General features: G+C 42.2%; 1 long non-coding RNA gene across 2 annotated transcripts; it reads left to right on the top strand.

Moving 5' to 3' along the window:
* The first annotated feature begins 1,778 nt into the window (after positions 1-1,778).
* LOC110056540 (uncharacterized) lies at positions 1,779-9,837 on the top strand. 2 transcript variants are annotated; one of them, XR_016201964.1, is made up of 4 exons: positions 1,795-1,871; positions 3,631-3,745; positions 5,023-5,164; positions 9,376-9,837. It is a non-coding gene; the product is annotated as an uncharacterized LOC110056540 (long non-coding RNA). The 2 variants fall into 2 exon arrangements; XR_016201963.1 differs by lacking the exon at positions 3,631-3,745 and having other exon boundaries at positions 1,779-1,871.
* The last annotated feature ends 978 nt before the right edge of the window (positions 9,838-10,815 follow it).

The raw sequence follows: 10,815 nt of genomic DNA, 5'->3' as shown, positions 1-10,815 counted from the left end.
ACACTAAAAGCACTTGCCCAAGTCCGTCCGACAGATTATGCCTCTCTAGTATAGAGAGGCATAACATTGGCGCGACATTCTTGCACGAACCTGGCCAAACGAGCACCACATCATGCAACATCCACAAATGTTGCATGGGAAATTTGACCATTTTCAAACTTGAGCGAACAACACGCAACATTTCGCAACAAGATGGCCAAACGCGTGCAACATGTTGCGCCCAACAATGTTGCGATATGTTGCGTTGAAATGTTGCGATCGTTTGGCCGGGGCTTGAGAGAAAATGTCTTCGATGAGCAGAAAACCGTCGAGGGATAATCATGAATTGGCGCTTTGCAGTCTACAAAACATTAAAGAAAGAACACACAATTAGACGGCTTTCTTTCGAAAGTTTACAGCCCTATTAGCCAGTTTTGAACTGACGGAAAATCACTGAACCCAACTAACTAACCACTGATAACTACCCCGTGAGCACTTAGACCTATATACAAATAGGTCTAATCTAAATTTCACTTATTTAACATTTCCTAAAACATTCTTCGACTTTTGAAATCATTCCTGCGAATTGAGTGAAAGGGTCTAACACACTGTCATAATCTTTTATTACTGGTAGCGGCTATCAACCGCATTAAAAAACAGTCATGACACTCACACAAATAATATCTGATCGCGTTTTAAAATCAGAAATAGCAACCGCGCGCACTTTGGCTCGTGAATGCCTTAGCAGATTATGTACTCAACGAAACAACCGACTCTGCGCCAACACCTCAAGCGGTTAATGTCGACTCTCCTGTCGTGTAAAGACGACAAATGTTATCACACAAAGCTCTCAGCCGGATGCACGAAAGCAGATAGTTCGTCTTGACAAATTATCCGTCTTCTGCCCGGCCCCAGACACCCTAAAAGCACTTGTCCAAGTGCCACTGAAAGATTAGGCCTCTCTACTCTGGTAAAGGAAATCAATCAAACTTCTATGTCTGTTCACTTGTTCAGTGACGTTATTTTCTTCAAATATAAGAGTTCCCATTTCTTCTCTTGCATCATAATTGATCTGTTCTTAAAGCATGTAAGATATTTTCACCAGTTTTAATTGTTTCTGATTTGTGAGAGCAAACATGTCTTCGATGCGTAGAACACCCTCGAGGGATATTCATGAATTGGCGCTTTCTACTCTACAAAACATAAGAGAGAATACTTAGTTTTGAACCGAAACCGAGATTTCCTTGAAAATCACTCAACACAACTAACTCAGTACAACCACTGATAACTATGTTAACACATGCAACTAATTACTTTCCAAACTGTCGCCAAGTTCTTTCTATTATTAGTGTTTATCCCAGTCGAACAAAAGAAAGAATACTCAAGAAGTCGGCTTTCTTTCGCAAGTCTACAACCCTTTCAGCGAGTTTTGAACCGAAACGGAGATTTCCTTGAAAATCACTGAACCCAAACAACCAACCACTGATAACTACGTGAACACATGCAACTAATTACCTTCCAAACTGTCTCTAAGTTCTTTCCATTAGTAGTGTTTATCCCAGTCGAACAAAAGCGAGACGCTCAAGAAGTCGGCTTTCTGTCACAAGTCTACAAACCTGTCTGCGAGTTTTGAACCGAAACAGAGATTTCTTTGAAAATTACTGAACCCAACTAACCAACCACTGATAACTACCCCGTGAGAACAACTAATTACCTTCCAAACTGTCGCTAAGTTCTTTCTGTTTATTATAGTTCATGAAAACAATTATCTTCGCCTAATAGCCACATTATTATCAACAGAGTATTTTAATAATAGTGGATATGTGTATATTGTTTTAGGTATTCCAGCACGCAAACAGTCTACTCCAAACTTTGAGAGACCGATATCAAAGGTAAGTCTCGTTTTGATTCTCGATTGTAGTTGTGTTGCTCACCTGGTCTTTTCACTGATAGAATATAATATGTGCGATACAAAGTTAAGCAGCAGATGTATATTGATATTCTGTGTTTTTTTGGAATACACTCATTCCCAATTCGTCATCTGTAGTCCTTTGGGCTTTCAGTGTTAGGAGTGCTAAGTATTCGTTTAGTAAGGATTCACTCCCTCGGCACAGGGCTCTCGGCGTGTTACCAGCACCGGTGCAATTTGCTTTAGTAATGTTCGGGCGTGCCTCACGACGAACCTAATTATGGTTGCGTCGGTCTTGCAGTACAAGAAGCGAGTAAATCGACATTTTCAAAGCTATCGTCTAATCTTTCTTTGGTTATCGAGACTAGGCTATCTGACTTTTAAGGTGAATTGTCACAATTGAAACTTTTCTTGACAGAGCAGAATATTATTTGTCTTATTAATCAAACAAAAACAAGGCAATACCATTGGCAGAAAAATATAGCCTTTAAGGTGGCTCCTTAAGGTATTCATTTATCATGTTGCGCGCGCTAGTGTCATATTTTGAATGCTGTTTTTGCATTCGTTTTTACACCTAGTCCTCTCAAACTTATTCAATGTAATGAGCAATGATGAAATAGTGTTTTACTACCATCTCTGTTAAAATCTTGGCTTTTATTCTTGAATTATAAATGTCCAAACAAATGCGTTTTTTTACCGTTTATATGGTTTTATTCATTGTGATTTTCTTGAATTTCCTTCGGTAAAATCTTCCAAAATTTTCACAGTACATCGAATCCAGCGGAATACGAATTTTAAACACGAAAAAAGCAGGATTTGTAAGGACAGTTTTTTTCGATTTTGGCAATTTAGGTCTTTTCCCGCTGCGGAAAAACTGGTCAGATAAATTTCCCTGAAAAAAAGAGCTCCAACTAAAGTAAACGATTTAAAACCAGTCTGCCCGGCAAATTTTATGGAATTTCACCGAAGGAAACGCGAGAAAATTCACTGCCAGTTTTGCTTTTTGTGCTCATGTTGATGTCATAAAAAATCGAAAACAAACCCACGTTTTCTTTTGAGCCTCCGCAGATTACTAAAGTTTTCGTTCTCGGTGCGCGTGCGATGTTAAACCTACAGGGAGCCACCTTAAATCGAAAGTGCAGTTATTGATCTAACCCAAACACATTCTTAAACTTTTGAAATCATTCCTATAAATTGAAAGAACCTTTTGTTACTGTAAACGGCCATCGACCTCATACCCTGCGAAACAGACAACATTCCCTTCTCTTTTCTTCTCGGTAAGAGACGCAAGGTAACCACTGTTTGCCAGCCCTCGATTTCCTATCACGCATGTGCTAACTACGTCAGCATGTGGCATGCGTCATGCTTTGTCCAATCTTGTTCCCAGAGCCCACCTGTCTTTTGGACAGCACCAGGCCACGGAGCTCTGGAATAATCAATTTCCAGACTCCAAGATTTTATGAGTTCCGGTTTCAAGGCGCATGCGTGCCTTGGTTTAAAACATGGCAATCTCGTTCCCAGAGCCCACGTGTCTTTTGGTCAGGCGCTGACCAAAAGACACGTGGGCTCTGGGATTTAGATTGCCATGTTTTAAACCAACTCACGCATGCGCCGTGAAACCGGAACTCCTAAAATCTTGGAGTCTGGAAATTGATTATTCCAGGGCTCCGTGTCTTGGTGCTGTCCGCTTTGTCATGCGGAACGTTTGCATGCAATCTAATTTTCAGTTATTTTCGGATCAGATGTGGCGAATTATTTGAATTCTGACTTTAGAGAAACTTCAGAATTTCCGTAACATTATACGAAGTTAGGAGCGACAAAGAAACAGACGAAAAGGCCTTTAAAACAGTTTGTCAGGTAACTGGTAATTTTAAAACTTTTGTTACAGTTATATGAATTTCAGAACTGGAGAAAGCAGTTTTTAATTGCCAGGGCACCAGTTTTCAGACCGATACCATGAAAGGTTGAAATATTGCAAAAATAAGAAGCTTTGTATAAATATAAGTGAGGAAGCTTTGCTATCCAGAAACCTTTTTCTTATTAATCACTACTAAAGGAGCTGCTGACATGGTAAAATATTAGAAGGATTGAAAATGCTAGGCTCTTAAACCGAAAGGCAGAGATTTTATGGGATTGAAAACTTGCAAAATTACAAGGATTTGTATGGAAAACCACTGGAGGGCAAAGCGTCTTCTTTCCTTAAAAATACTTCCAATTTCTAAAGTCCATAATATATAGATTTAGGCCAGCCTAAAAGCGTAGCTCCTGGGCTGGGTTGTTCAAAGCCCGATTAAGCTAACCCAGAAAAAGGTAGAATTTTGATTTGAGTTTTGTAACTTTGCGGTGAGGTTTTCTGTTTATTGTTTGGCCTTCTGTTTTGAGTTTTAATAATCACCCTATACACAAAACAAAACGGCAGAAAACATTTGTATAGAAGAAAAAGTTATAATTCGGTTAACTATTAATCCTGGGTTAGCGTTAACCGACTTCCGAACAATCCTGCGCTGTCTCCAGCAAGTTAACCTAATATGAGCCGGCGATCCAATCCATAACCAGCACTTGGTCAGCGGTCAACTTCAAAAAACACGTGACCTCGAGGAGCTGTAAACTTGAGCCCGTGATATGGTCACGTGATACTGGTCAGCAGATACCTTGTTTTGATAGGTGTTAATTGATCATAACATGGATGTCCAATATCAAGGAAGTACACGGTAAACCAAGGCTGCATGTCTGTCAACCTATTATTTGGAGTATGGCCACCATGTTGGGCAACTCCGCCGCCGTCGTCGCGCGTACGCACCCACGAGCAATACCGCTAGCCATGATAACCATGAGAAAATCAACTCATGGGTTTCCTTTTCTTTCCTATATGAGTATGGACTCCGCTTGGCAGCCCTTCGGGTCGCCGGAGCTCCGCTAAAAAAATTCCTTCTTGAAGGATGTAAACATAAAAATTATTTGCATGTAAGCTTATTTGTAAATGTTTTTTCCATTTCTGATAACATTATGCAGTATCAATGACTAAATCAGTGTGTTCTTTAAAAGCATGTCACGTGATCAACTGTTGATAATAAAACAAACTAAAGCTTAATAAGAATCAGAATTGTTCAACGATTTTCTTTTCTTTTCCACAGAAATCTGTCAACATTGAAGAAAATGCTTACTGTTCAGTTTGCCCTGGTGACAGTGCTGCTGTTCCCCTGTTTCTGTTCTGCTTATCAAGTCACAGGACCAGAGATCGCAATCAAACAGAACCCTCTGTTTGACAACACGGAAGTAAGTGGAACGCTAAGATTACGCCTTAATTGTAGGTAACCTAGCAGATTCTAGAATAAATCTAGCACAGTCGGTACTCAAATGGTGCCAGGAATTGGTGATATAATGGTTAAACTTTATTAAAATAATTAAACTCCATATGGGTGTTATTAATAATGGTAATTGAACTGAGTGGAGTGCAATTTGGTCTGAAATCATACACGTGATTTCAAAATCATGCGTATGATTTCGAACGAGCGTGCAGCGCGAGTTCGATTTGAAATCACAAGTATGATTTCAGACCAAAATTGCACTCCACTTAGTTCAATTGCCACTTTATTAGATCCATTTTGAAATCGGACAATTTTATCGCCTCAAATTTTAGATTTTTGGTGTATTGTTCCAGTAGCCGGTTTGTTAAAAGAAGCGGAACCGGAAACGCCTTTACATTTCATTTAGTATCCAAAACGATGTCTGTGACGAAAACTCATTCCAGCATGACAAAGAAACAAGTAGTTCTGAAGTCAGAACGAAAGTAGTCTACTTCAGGTATAAAAGTTCAATTCTCGTCGGATGGTACTAAAACTGGTAACGAGGAACGGGGAACGGGGAACCGGAAATGGGAGTCTGGGAACGAGTGTACAGCGGTAACCCGCCTAAGAATTCAACATGGCGGACAAAGGAAAAGAAAAGGGAACAATTTGGGGAAATGTAAGGAAGTGTTACGGTTGTAAACTTTACTTTCTACCGGCTGTGCCTCAAAGTCCAATACGGTACTGAGAAAAACAAAGCATGAGATAGCACCTGGGGAGGAAATCGAATCGGTATTATCATATGCTACCCCAATCGGTCAGTGCAAAATGCAGACTGCAGACCGGGTACAAAATGCAGACTAGGTACAAAATGCAGACTGCAGACTGGGTACAAAACGCAGACAGAGAATAAAGACTGTTTTCCGTCTGATACGTGACAACATGTCATCTAAAAACATACCGAGTGTCACGCAGTCGCTTTTCCGCGGTCATCTTTCACCAACATTAGCATTATTGTGGAATATTCCTTGCTCGTTTCTTCATATATTTTGTCTTTAACAAAGCGGCCAGGCCACAGGCTATTTATCTGCTGCTCACCTGATTTGCCAGCTGACTTGCCGATCTCCGGAAGGCCGCCTTTCTAGCTTCAGAATGCGAAGACAGCGGACGACCCACGTTCAATGATGCTCATGTGTTACTGTCATGTGTCATGTGTCATGTGTCACTTGTCCTCGATATCATATTGCGTGTTGCTATTTTTAAATATTGATATGACAGCTCGCGCACAAAGTGAGAAGATATGAGTAGACTATGAAGGCTTGAAATTCTATGTAAGAAAGACTGTGGCCTGACCGATTGGCGGACGTAGCTTGTGATATTATAGGATAATACCGATTCGATTTTCCCCCCAGGCGCCATTTCATGCTTTGTTTATCCCAGTACCAATCGGACTCTTCTCTAACAAGAACGTACTGAGCCATGATCTGGTGGCACAGCGGGTAGAAACTCACGTTTCAACCGTAACACTTCCTCACATTTTCCCAAATTGTTCCCTTTTCTTTTCTTTTGTCCGCCATGCTGAATTTTCATGCGGGTTACCGCTGTACACTCGTTCCCAGACTCCCTTTCTCGGTTCCCGGTTCCCGGTTCCCCGTTCCCCGTTCCCCGTTCCCCGTTCCCCGTTCCCCGTTCCCCGTTCCCCGTTCCCCGTTCCCCGTTCCCCGTTCCCCGTTCCCCGTTCTCCGTTCCCCGTTCCCCGTTCCCCGTTCCCCGTTCCCCGTTCCCCGTTCCCCGTTCCCCGTTCCCCGTTCCCCGTTCCCCGTTCCACGTTTACCGTTCCACGTTTACCGTTCCCCGTTCCCCGTTCCCCGTTCCCCGTTCCCCGTTCCCCGTTCCCCGTTCCCCGTTCCCCGTTCCCCGTTCCCCGTTCCCCGTTCCCCGTTCCCCGTTCCCCGTTCCCCGTTCCCCGTTCCCCGTTCCCCGTTCCCCGTTCCCCGTTCCCCGTTCCCCGTTCCCCGTTCCCCGTTCCCCGTTCCCCGTTCCCCGTTTACCGTTCCACGTTTACCGTTCCCCGTTTACCGTTCCCCGTTTACCGTTCCCCGTTTACCGTTTACCGTTCCCCGTTCCCCGTTACCACATCCATTCTCGTCGCCTGAATCAATTATGGAAGGCCTTCCTTTCTTCTGCGGTCTTTGGAGAAGGAATTTGAAGGTGCATATCCTGTGTAATTCTGCGATCGATTTCCTTTGAGTTGTGAAACTCTCTCGAGTGCACGATGTCTAGTGGATAGTACCTTTTTTTTTCTTTTAAATACTGTAAATACCGTTCAATGGCATGATTTTAAGGGAGTCCAGCTCGTTATCATCTCCGTTTCTTTTTGTGACCTCGGCGTAGGACTCAATACTCAGGACCTTGTCAAGTTCTTGCGGGGCCATTTGTTTTAAGATATTTCCAAGATGGCGGGACTGGCACCGGCTTCGTAAGACGTTCGTTCATTGACTATTTTGCGCAGTGTGGCGTATTTTGACTATATTTATTCACAGCGACAGAGTTGAGCTCTTTTGTTGCTTCGTTTGAAACTACCGGAAGCCTGGAAACATCTACCTTCTTGAGATGGCTCTGAATTTGTTGTTGTGTGGTTTTCGTTTGGTTATGTTTTACTGGACTTGGTATCATACAGATCTTGAGCAGATGTTGAAGAAAAATCGCCAAAATATTCGTCAGAATGGACACTGAAAGTTGGAAACTTCCATTAAAGTAGGTCTTCAGCCTGAAGGAGCTCATAATCGTCATTCAGAAACAAAGTTTTGCAAAATTCTCCACACAATGGCTTTTTGTCTTTCATTTTCCTGAAATTTTATTGATTACTTTAAACTAATCTTGAAATCTGATTGGTTGTTTTGTTTTACTGTCCCATTCTCACTGGCTGAGAAAAAAATGCGATTTAGAGCAAAAAATAGTGCGATTCGTGAATAAATCGCACCACCGAGAACCAATCAGTTCAGGATAACCAGTGATTTCAAAATGGATTTAATAAAGAGCTTAAGTGAAATGTAAACTAGGAGCCAAACTTTCCTAATTAAAAGAGGTTGGACTGGAATATAAACCATGAGGATATTTTTTGAAATATGAACGGTAAAATGCTTTGCGTTTCTTGTGTTACTTGATGCCTGAGTATTCACTTTGGGACGCTAGAGTTGTATCCCCTTCGGGAACTGATCTTGGCACGGCAAATGAACACAATTTGGAGATAATTTTAAACCTCTGAGCAACTCGTTTGTCTTGGGCGTAGGGCAGAAGATCGTTATTATTATCTGGATTCTGGATCTACCGCAACTGAAATTCGAACCGACTAAGGACTCTCACACAGGACTGAACTTCAATCTAGTGTATTCTTCTTCATTTGCAATACTACTATTCTCAAAGAACAAATTCAAATACTCTCACTTCAAAGTAAAAACGGCTACGAACCACACGTTTCTTGAAGAAATGTAAATACTCCTTCAGCACTAAAGCTTAATGTAAAAATCAGTCGCTGCTGGTGATTTTAATTCACAGAACATCCGATACACTAATATTGCCCCATCATCGGCATCATTACTACCCAGTTTCGGTAGTTTTACTGAAGCGTTTGGGAAATCAACAGTAACAATCTATCAGTACTCACAGACAAATATCTCGACTGAATCAACAAAGTCTGAAGCATGTTACCTGACTCAAAGCTTGTGCTTGGCGTTATTTTAATTCTGCGTATGAGCCAGGTGCCCATCAAGCCTGAGCTCAGGCCCGCTTTCTGTAGCATGAAGTGACTAGGAGTATTTCTACTCCCCCCTGGATGGGATACTAGTCCATCACCCCAGCATTTTATTTCTCTGGTACTCATCTATACACCGGGGTGAAGAGAGGCACTGTGAGAGTAAAGTGTCTTGACCAAGAACACAACACAATAGCCCTGGCCAGGACTCGGACCTGGACCACTCAATCCGGAGGCGAGGGCACTAACCATGAAGCCACCCCCAAACTTAGCGTAACTCTAATTAATTTGTCAGATTTGCAAATTTGTAAGCAATAAGTGAAAGCTTTTCCACTCGGCTTGCAGGGAACTGCTATGGCTCCCTTGCGCTTGCTTAGTTTCTTGATTGTATTGGGCCAAACAGGTGGAATTCTTTAAATGAAAATTATTTTCTCTTCAATTTTTAGGATCAGTCGCATGAGTCGCATGCGAAACGATTTATTTTTCATCATCGCGGACCCCCGGGACCGAGCGGACATACCGGACCGCCAGGAGGGAACGGGTAACGGCCCCCGATATGGTTCGGGTGATGCTGACGCGGGGACCGCATGGAATTCAGTAGCCCGTATCTATGTGGAGGAGATGCCACCGCCACAACATCACTAGTAACGTTTTCGTGGAGTTTCAATAAGATTGAAGTCTCTTTTTAGGGGTTATGAGGATCGTCACGAACTTTTTGTCTTTAGAGTAGCCTTGTGCATGTAATGTAAGGTAAAAGCAACCTGCAGTTGTTCCAGTAACAAACAGGCTTTTTTAAATAAACAGCTTTGAAAGCATATAGTTCAGGATAAATCAGGATAAAGTTGTTTTGTAGATTAATTTCACTGTAACACGGCAAAGGCTCAAAATAAAAGTGGGATTTACACCAATGTAGCCTGCGTAATAAGTGCTGTAGAAGGGGGGTGGGGAGGGAAGGGAGACGTTCTACTTCCTCGTTCGCGAAAATTAACAATTATTCCATGTAGTGGACTGGAACTAGTGGTGGATATTTACCAAGCCTGGAAGCCAGTCAAACTCATTCCCAGGGCTTTACCCTTAGCCTCCTAAACTCGAAGGGAAAAGTACTGGGAACGAGGTTAGAAGCCAGTAGGATAAAATACCGACAAAAATGGATTCAGAAGACTGCAAAGAGATACAAAGTCTTCCGCAGCGAAATTCGCGCGCAAAATCCCCAACAGTGTAAGAGAAGTTACATGATTCCCCAGGTGATCAACAAGAGAAATCAAAACGTGTTTTACGTCTCTCGTGAAATTACAAGAGAGAACGGTGAAAACACAGCCAAAAAAGCGGTTCATTCGTTGATCTATCGAAAAGATTTGTTCAGTTCAGTCTTCTCAATGTTGCTGCCGGAAGATTACACTGAAGGCGGCTGAACACAGTTACTATTTCTTTTTTTTCAATAATCCAGTTACTTGTCTCCTTAAGTATTTTCGTGCCAAACTTCGTGAAATTCTAATGAGCGGTTCTCGAGAAATAGCCGTATTTCCGCGAAAGCTATTCCGCATTCAATCGCAACTTTTTGACTTACTACGCATGCACTGCGTCTTTCGCTAACAAAAAACAATCTGCGAATTGCGGGGTTCTTTGCATCGTTATATTTTCTAACGTACACTTCTCATAAAAGACTAAAACCAGAAATACGTTGTGTTCAGTTATGAGGAAAAATAGCACATATAGCGCGGGCATTGACCAAACAAAATGATCGCTGTATCGACGCCATGCTTGTTTTTTTTTTTGCAATCTTTGTGCGCGTGCTGAATCGCAAAGGCAAGGGCGCGCGAAAATTGTGTTCGGCCACCTGAAGTGAACCGCCGAATTCGCCGAATAGTGGTAAGTGACGTTTTGGT

Source organism: Orbicella faveolata, unplaced genomic scaffold (genome assembly GCF_042242905.1).
Source record: "Orbicella faveolata isolate gen_17 unplaced genomic scaffold, um_ofav_v1 contig_35, whole genome shotgun sequence".
NCBI lineage: Eukaryota > Metazoa > Cnidaria > Anthozoa > Scleractinia > Merulinidae > Orbicella > Orbicella faveolata.
This window is presented reverse-complemented; position numbering and strand designations above follow the sequence as displayed.